The sequence below is a fragment of the Drosophila miranda genome (genome assembly GCF_003369915.1).
Source record: "Drosophila miranda strain MSH22 chromosome Y unlocalized genomic scaffold, D.miranda_PacBio2.1 Contig_Y1_pilon, whole genome shotgun sequence".
Taxonomy (NCBI): Eukaryota; Metazoa; Arthropoda; class Insecta; order Diptera; family Drosophilidae; genus Drosophila; species Drosophila miranda.
The window spans coordinates 22168715-22178577 of NW_022881603.1; the positions used below are offsets into that span (position 1 = coordinate 22168715).

Consider the following 9863-nt stretch of genomic DNA (forward strand, 5'->3'; position numbering starts at 1 on the left):
CCCGTCTCAAAGTGTCATATGCAGATTATATTTTACTCTTATGTTTCTTCCATTTATAAATGTGCAGACATATGAAGATAAATCTTTAATTTGATCGTCCAAATTTTTTTTTTCTTCGATAATATGGTCTTTAGTCTCTTTAACAAATTCAAGTTTGATTGGCCTACAAAATCTAATAGACTGAGGAGTACGATATAGCCACAATATATTTCCAATATCATCCATTAATTTGAGAGGAACCATTGTTGTCGCGAAAAGGGATTGGTCAAAAACCATTGGATCGCTGACAAAAAAGTTTTTTCTCCGTGCTTATTTTGTAGGCCTTCAGTTCTTCGAAAATCCAACTCGAAAGTGCTGCGGCGTTTCGATTATTCTCAATGTAAATACTGAGCAGCTTTTCATAAGTGAACTCCACCTCACCTACAAATAAATTAAAATGCGCACACCGGCGCAAAATGGCGCAAAAACAAGTTTTAGGATTATTTTATACACAGCTTGCACTACAATATTACATAATTACTTTCTCGCACAATTGCGCACAAAATTAGTTATTGACCATAAGAGACGGGCACATTGGTTAAGTATTCTCTACCTTTGGACGACACAAATTAATACACACAAAAACATATTCAAAAACATGAGCACAAACTTGTTTAATATAATAACTCTACATACCCTGGCCTTTCTTTTCCATTACTTTGATTTCAGTTTTTGAACTTAGTTTCAATTTGGTAAGCTGTCAAAGTAAATAAACAGTTTCCCGCGTTTTTTACTATCGATTGCAGCTTATCAAACAGCTGACTTTAAAACGTTGCAAAAAGGCCAAGGATGCATTAAAACAAAAAAGATTTTTGATTTTTTTTTAATTAATGTATATACTAATTAAATGTTAAATTAAAATTAAGTTTCATTGACATGCATTTTTTCGAATTAACGTCGAAAAATGGGGTCGCTGGCCCACAGTGCAGCGCAACAATGCAACGAAGTGAGAAAATGTAAACAAGGAACGAGGTCAAAGTCGAGATATCCAAGAAAGCTAATCAATGAAGTGCGGGGGAGGGAGGCGCCTATATTTCGAAAGAGCGAATAATACAAAAGATTGGGAGCTCGAAGCGCGACCGATGTCGGGTGCAGAATGGGAATGGCTGGATTGTGAAAGAATGTATTATCAAGGCACTTGAGATGAGCGCCAAGTGGCCAGCAGATACATCCCTGATAGTGATCTACCTCTGCTTGTACAACCAATAAATAGTATGTATGTGCATACGGTTGATCGGACTTAAAAATAAATGACTCGATCGAAAATGGATTCAAATAAATGCGATTAACGAGGGCCTTCGGCTCTGCCGTATTCTTATCACGCCTCCCCCAGGTTCATTTTATGGAAACTAGATATACGGACACATATATGTATGTATATCATCATTGCTGCTGTCGACTTTTAATCAAACAGAAACTGCAAAAACGGCAGCACTAATTACTAAATTTCGTTGTCACATCGACTCAACGGTGGCAGCGGAAGATACGTTTATACTTAAGGCAAATGAATTACATTTCTCGATACTTATTAATGGCACTCCGACATATTCGTTATCTCCCTTCGCGGAACTAGTCAAACCGCCCAACGAGTCGTTGGGAGTTTAAACAAATCACTGCGCACAGGGCTGACAGGCTGACACTCCACTCCATTCCCAAAAACCCCAAATAAGCCAATAATAACCATTTAGCGCTTACAGGCTGACGAATACGGCGAACAAGTTGCTGAGCTACTATCGACAGAATATAATCAGAGTCGACTGATAACGCCTTCTACACTCGACGCTCGTATGGCCGTAAAAGCGAATAATGGATGAGCAATAAATTCTCTTCAAATGTTTCGATGTATGTTTAAATACAAGTGCATAAAGCCCAGACCCAGACTGCAGCTAATTGGATTGGTAAGGACTTCTGCTGGAAGCTTCTGTTGCATTTGGCATTGTCAATGGCTAGGTTTGACTGGAGGCCCACCTCGATGAACAACTAAGTTGTGAGTTCGACTCGGAAACAATATACCTTCCATCTTCCACCCTCCATCTGTCTCCATAGCCGCAAGTAATCACATATTGCTGGACGTGGGAGATACTTCCGAGAGCAATGCGCTGATTGAAATGGAGCGCATCTTGGTCAACATGCCGAGAGCACTTATGATAATGTCACAAGTTGATGACTTAGAGAAGGATATCCGTTTGCTTGGGTCCCAGCTTAGAGATGGTAACTACTAGAGCCAGAGAATTTCTCTCATCGGATATCGGATGGATAGTCTGCGATAAAGCTCTGCCCTAACCTTTTCGCCTTTTCAGGTTTGCGGGGCCAGAAACGAGATCCCAGATACGCTGCTTATGCTTTGTACCATTTGCCAAAATGCTATAAGTTCAACCATGACATACGACATACGATGTTTCAAAGTGCCTGCACTTCGACCTGGTACTATCTTTTCCCTACACAGAACCCACAGAGCTGAACACTTAATTATAATCAGTGCAATTTCTAGATTCCTAATTCTACAGTCTTTGTCGAAGGGATGAAGAATATTATTATGGACAAAACTTATCTAATCCCTTTAAGCGGGCTGGCCTGCCTCAAACATATAAAAGACTTGATCATGAAACATATGGCACTCGCTTTTCTGCCAGTATTTAAAAGCCTCGCTAGCGTAAGGTTAATGCTTCTGGATGAAGCTACGGGAATCCGCGATTTGATCGATTCAATTATCAACGATATTCACCTGAACACACTGAGGACCTCAAGGATGTTCGACGACATCCACGATAAGTTTGGCGCAGATCGCAGGGCTATCAACATCGTCATTTGCATATTAATCTTTATAGTAATTCGATTGAGTTTATGCATATTTTATTCAAATTTTATGCATATTTTTATACCCGGTACTCGAACAGTTTCGGGTTTTATTAGAAAGAAGCAAGCTTTTCCGAATTTCAAAAAATATTAAATCGAGATGGTATTAATCAGTAAATTGAGGGAATTATTAAAAGTCCTAAAAATGTTCTTAATCAATTTAATGATAGTCCAAAAATTGCTGATGGGTCGAAGACAGAAAATAAATTTGTTATCATTTTCAATTTATTGAATTTAAATTAATATTTTTTAATTCATTAGATTTAGGTGAAGAAGGTATAAATGAATAATAATTAATTGAACAAAATAAAATAAATGTAATAGAAAATACAATAAATAAAAGTAATCATCTAATTGGTGCTATTTGTGGAATCAAAAAATATTAAAAATTTAATAATTTTAGTTTGACATACTAATGTTATGATTTAACTAATTTTTTATAAATTAAAAGAAAATTCATTAATAATAATAATATCATTAGAAGTAATTGCTAATTTACTATAAAATGGTTTAAGAGACCAGTACTTGCTTTCAGTCATCTAATGAAGAATTTACTCTATTAGAAATTCATTTAATAAAATAATTTACTGGAACACTTTCAATTACAATAGGTATAAAACTATGATTAGCTCCACAAATTTCTGAACATTGTCCGTAAAATAAACCAAGTCGGTTAATAAAAAAATTAGTTTGATTTAATCGTCCAGGTGTTCCATCTACCTTAACTCCTAAAGCTGGAACTGTTCATGAATGAATAACATCAGCGGCTGTTACTAAAATTCGAATTTGAGAATTTATAGGTAAAACAATTCGATTATCTACATCTAGTAGTCGAAATCCATCATTTGATAATTCATTTGTTGGAATTATATAAGAATCAAATTCTACATTATTAAAATCTGAATATTCATAACTTCAATATCATTGATGTCCAATTCTTTTTAGTGTAATTGAAGGTTCATTAATTTCATCTAGTAAATATAATAATCGAAGAGAACGCATAGCAATAAATAAAAGAATAATTGCTGGTAAAATTGTTCAAATTATTTCAATTAATTGTCCATGTAAAAGAAATCGATTTACATAGCTATTAAAAAATAATATAAATATTAAATATCCAACTAATACCGTAATTATTACTAAAATTAATAATGCGTGGTCGTGAAAAAAAATTAATTGTTCTATTAATGGAGAGGCTCTATCTTGTAAACCTAAATTAGCTCATGTAGACATTAATTTTCTAATAAAAGGAAAATACTTTATATATGGAGCTTAAATCCATTGCACTAATCTGCCATATTAGAAATTAATTAGTTAAAAGAGGTAATTCAGAATAGCTATGTTCAGCGGGTGGAGTATTTTGATATCATTCAATAGATGAACATAATTGAATTGGGTAAATTACTTGTCGTTGTGATACTAAACTTTCTCAAATAATATAAAAAAAGAATAAAATTCCTAAAAGTGAAATTGAAGAACCAATTGTAGATACTACATTTAAAGTTGTATAAGCATCTGGATAATCTGAATATCGTCGGGGTATTCCTGCTAATCCTAAAAAATGTTGAGGAAAGAAAGTTAAATTTACTCCAATAAATATAATAACAAATTGACTTTTTAATAATTTATTATTTATTGTTAAACCAGTAAATAATGGGAATCAATGAATAAATCCTGCTATAATTGCAAATACAGCTCGATAAAACATAATGAAAGTGAGCTACCACATAATATGTATCATGTAAAATAATATCTACAGATGAATTAGCTAAAACTACTCCTGTTAATCCACCAACTGTAAATAAAAACACAAATCCTAATGCTCATAAAATAGCTGGAGAATAAGAAAGTTGAGCTCCATGAAGAGTTGCTAATCAACTAAAAATTTTAATTCCTGTTGGTACAGCAATAATTATAGTTGCAGATGTAAAATAAGCTCGTGTATCAACATCTATACCTACTGTAAATATATGATGAGCTCATACAATAAATCCTAATAATCCAATAGCTAATATAGCATAAATTATTCCTAAAGATCCAAAAGTTTCCTTTTTACCTGATTCTAGACTAATAATATGAGAAATTATTCCGAATCCAGGTAAAATTAAAATATAAACTTCTGGGTGACCAAAAAATCAAAATAAGTGTTGATATAAAATTGGATCTCCACCACCAGCAGGGTCAAAAAAAGAAGTATTTAAGTTTCGATCAGTTAATAATATAGTAATTGCTCCCGCTAAAACTGGTAACGATAATAATAATAATAAAGCTGTAATTACAACTGATCATACAAATAATGGTATACGATCAAGAGTAATTCCTGAAGATCGTATATTAATTACAGTTGTAATAAAATTTACTGCTCCTAAAATAGAAGAAATCCCGGCTAAATAAAGAGAAAAAATTTCCAAATCAACAGATGCACCTCCATGTGCAATTCCTGATGATAGGGGAGGGTAAACTGTTCATCCAGTTCTAGCTCTTCTTTCAACTATTCTTCTTACTAATAAAAGAGAAAGGGCAGGTGGTAGTAGTCAGAATCTTATATTATTTATTCGTGGAAAAGCTATATCAGGAGCTCCTAGTATTAAAGGAACTAATCAATTTCCAAATCCACCAATTATAATAGGTATTACTATAAAAAAAATCATAATAAATGCATGAGCTGTAACAATTACGTTATAAATTTGATCATCTCCAATTAAAGCTCCTGGATGTCCCAATTCAGCTCGAATTAAAATTCTTAAAGATGTTCCTACTATACCGTCTCATGCTCCAAAAATAAAATATAATGTTCCAATATCTTTATGATTTGTAGAAAATAATCATTGTCGCGATTAAGTGGCTGAAATTTAGGCGATAGATTGTAAATTTATTTATAAGAGTTATTCTTCTTAATCAAAGTCTTATAGTCATCAATGACATCAAACTGCAATTTTGAAGGAGTAAAAATTTACTAAGGCTTAAAGGATTACCCCTATTTATAGCTTTGAAGGCTATTAGTTTATTTAACTTAAAGCCTTAAAGTATAAAAAAGAATAAAGAAATTAAAAATAATCCAAAAATTGAAAAAAAGTACAAATTAAATATAAATTTGTGTTTATATTATTAAATTGAGTATTAATTGTTCAATTATTTTCATAATAATTTAGCATGAATGCTGAATAACAAATTCGTAAATAAAAAAATAGTGAAATTAATGTTGATATTATTATAATTGTTAATGTAAAATATTGATTACAAAATGTTAATTCTTGAATTACTAGTCATTTAGGTTAAAATCCTAAAAATGGAGGTAATCCACCTAAAGATAGAAAATTCATAAATAAAGTAAATTTTAAAACTTTTCTATTTATAAATCAAGAAAATAATTGATTTAAATGAAATAATTAAAAAATATTAAATATAAAAGTTAAAATAAATGATAAAAAAGAATAAAATGTGAAATAAATTAATCATATAGATTCTCTAATTATTAAACTTATTAATATTCATCCTAAGTGATTAATTGAAGAAAATGCTATTAATTTACGTAAAGATGTTTGGTTTAATCCACCAATTGCTCCCACAATTACTGACAAAATTACTCTAATAAGTAATACATTTTTAATGTCTAAATAAGAAATTAATATTAGTGGGGCAATTTTTTGTCAAGTTATTAATATTAATGCATTTATTCAATCAGAAATGAAAAGGAGCAGCTCCTATTTTTAATAGTAGAGTAGATATAATAATTATTGAAGTAAATGATTCATTAATTTCAATATTCATATTATTTTTTAATATTAAAATAATTGATGAAAATAATAAAACAGTTGAAGCTAATGCTTGGGTTAAAAAATATTTTAAAGATGCTTCAGTTGAAGTTAAATTATTATTATCTCTTAGCAGGGGGATAAAAGATAACAAATTAATTTCAAGTCCTATTCAAGCTCCTAACCAAGAATTAGATGTAACTGTAATTATTGTTCCGATAATTATAATTGTTAAAAATAAAATTTTTGAAGAATTATTAAAAATTAAAAAAAAAGGATTATAACCTTTATAAAAGGGGTATGAACCCAGTAGCTTAATTAGCTTATCTTTTTAAAATTAATATAAATATATATATTTTGGTGTATGATGCACAAAAGTTTTTGATACTTTTAGAAATAGTTTAATTCTATTAAATATAAAGTCTTTATAAAAAAAAACAATAAAACCTGTCAATGAATGCAGTATACTACATAATCCACCCTATCAAGGTGACCCTTTTCATCAGGCAATTCATTAATAATAAGATTTCTCCTATTTTTTTTTTTTTTTTTGTTCTATTATTTTTTTTTGTAAATTACAAAATTAAAAAATAATTAGTTTTTTAATTAATAATACATTTTAGTATACAAATTTTTAAATAAAAAAAAATAATTAAATAATTTTTTTTTTCTATATATATATATATGTTATATAAATCATCAACTATATATAAATATATAAATATATAATAATTTAATAAACATATATATATATATATATAAATAAAAGAAATGTTAGATAAATTATTAACAATTATCTTATTTACATGTTATGTAGTAATTTTTGGATTGCGAAATTTTTTATTTAAATTGTTAACTATATAATAATATATTAAACATTTATATATATATATATTATCTATTAATCTAGAACTAGTATATAAAAAATTTTTAATAATATTATAAAAATAAAATTCATGAAATATTAATAAAATATAAATTTATTTAATAAATAATATTATATAAATTGTAAATTTATATAATAAATAATATTATATAAATTGTAAATTTAAAAGAAAAAAAAAAAAAATAGGAGAAATCTTATTATTAATGAATTTGCTTTTAATTTATAAAAATATTTAATTAATATCAATAATTTTATTATTAATGAATTTTCTTTTAATTTATAAAAATATTTAACTAATATCAATAATTTTATTATTAATGAACTTTCTTTTAATTTATAAAAATATTTAATTAATATTAATAATTTTATTATTAATTAATTTTTTTTTAATTTATAAAAAATATTTAATTAATGTTAATAATTTTATTATTATTATTGTAAAATAATTATATTTTTAATTCTATTAAATTTTAAATAATTTTATAAATTTATTTATAATATATCATTGTATTTTTTAATTAATTTTAAATATTTTTATAAAATTTTATAAATAAATTTAATTTTATTAATTTTTATTATTAAAATATTATTTATTTTGAAATTTTTTTTTATTATTATATAAATTAAAATTTATAATAAGTATAATAAATAAATAATTAAATTTTTATGATTTTTTTTACAAGAATTTTTATTTAATAAGAAATTTTTTATTCGGGGGGAATAAAATTATTAGATAATTAATTACTAGTAATTAAAATTTAAAATCATTAATTTATTAATTGTAATTATTATTTTATTGCAGGGATTTTATCAGATTTAGTAATTAATAAAAATTATTTTTATAAAAATTTATTTATAAAATTTTATTTATTAAATTTTATTATTTTTATAAATAAAATTTTACTAATGAATTTTATTAACAGTTTTTATTATAATTTTAAAGTTTTATTTTGGCTTAAAACGTTATTATTAATTTGATTTATATGTAAATTTTTGTATGAATTTATATTTATTTTAAAAATATTTATAATTTATTTATTCGCAGTAATTAGTATTATTAATTAAAGAAATTTAGAAATAGCAATATTAAAGAGTATTGACCAAATTGGTGCCAGCAGTCGCGGTTACACTAATAATACAAATAAATTTTTTTTAGAATTAGTTAAATTTATAAATTAAAAGAAAATTGAATTTATTAAGTGAAATTTTATATTCAAAATATTTGTATAAAAAATAATTGAAGCTAAAAAGTTTTTTTAAAAAACTAGGATTAGATACCCTATTATTTAAAATGTAAATATAAATATTAAAGTAGTAATAGTTATGTTCTTGAAACTTAAAAAATTTGGCGGTATTTTAGTCTATCCAGAGGAACCTGTTTTGTAATCGATAATCCACGATGGACCTTACTTAAATTTGTAATCAGTTTATATACCGTCGTTATCAGAATATTTTATAAGAATAATAATATTCAATAATTTTAATAAAAATTTATATCAGATCGAGGTGTAGCTTATATTTAAGTAATAATGGGTTACAATAAAATTATTTATACGGATAAAATTATGAAAAAGTTTTTGAAGGTGGATTTGGTAGTAAAATTATAAAGATAAATAATTTGATTTTAGCTCTAAAATATGTACACATCGCCCGTCGCTCTTATTATTAAGGTAAGATAAGTCGTAACATAGTAGATGTACTGGAAAGTGTATCTAGAATGACAATTTAAAGCTTATTAAGTAAAGCATTTCATTTACATTGAAAAGATTTTTGTGCAAATCAATATAGATTGATTAGTTTTTATTTATTAATTTTTTTTTGTTTAAAATTTAAATATTAGAAATAACTGTAAAATTTAAAGTTTTAGTATTGTTTAAAGAAAAAATAATTTTAATAATAGTTTAATAGTATTGTAAAAGAAAATTGAAATAATTTGAAAAATTTTTATTTTAAAAGAAAATTTAATTTATTGTACCTTGTGTATCAGTGTTTATTAAATAAAAAGTATAAATATATTTTTCTCGATTTTAAAAGAGTTAATATAATATATAAGTTAATGTAATAAAATTATTTATAATATTATATTAGAAATGAAATGTTATTCGTTTTTAAAGGTATCTAGTTTTCTAAGAAATGAACTTAATTCAGAAATTATAAATTTATTAATTTTTTTATTTAAATTAATAATTTATAATTTTAATATTTTATGGGATAAGCTATAAAATAAATTTTTAAAAATAATAAATAAATTTAATAAATATATGCTTAGAATTAGCAATTATTAAAAAATGTGTTATAATTTATTTTATAAATTAAATTATTTATTA

At 25.9% G+C, this 9863-nt stretch overlaps 1 pseudogene; it reads right to left on the reverse strand.

The window, feature by feature from the left end:
- Nucleotides 1–4199: 4199 nt before the first annotated feature.
- On the reverse strand, nucleotides 4200–5812 carry LOC117189405 (annotated as a pseudogene).
- Nucleotides 5813–9863: the final 4051 nt, after the last annotated feature.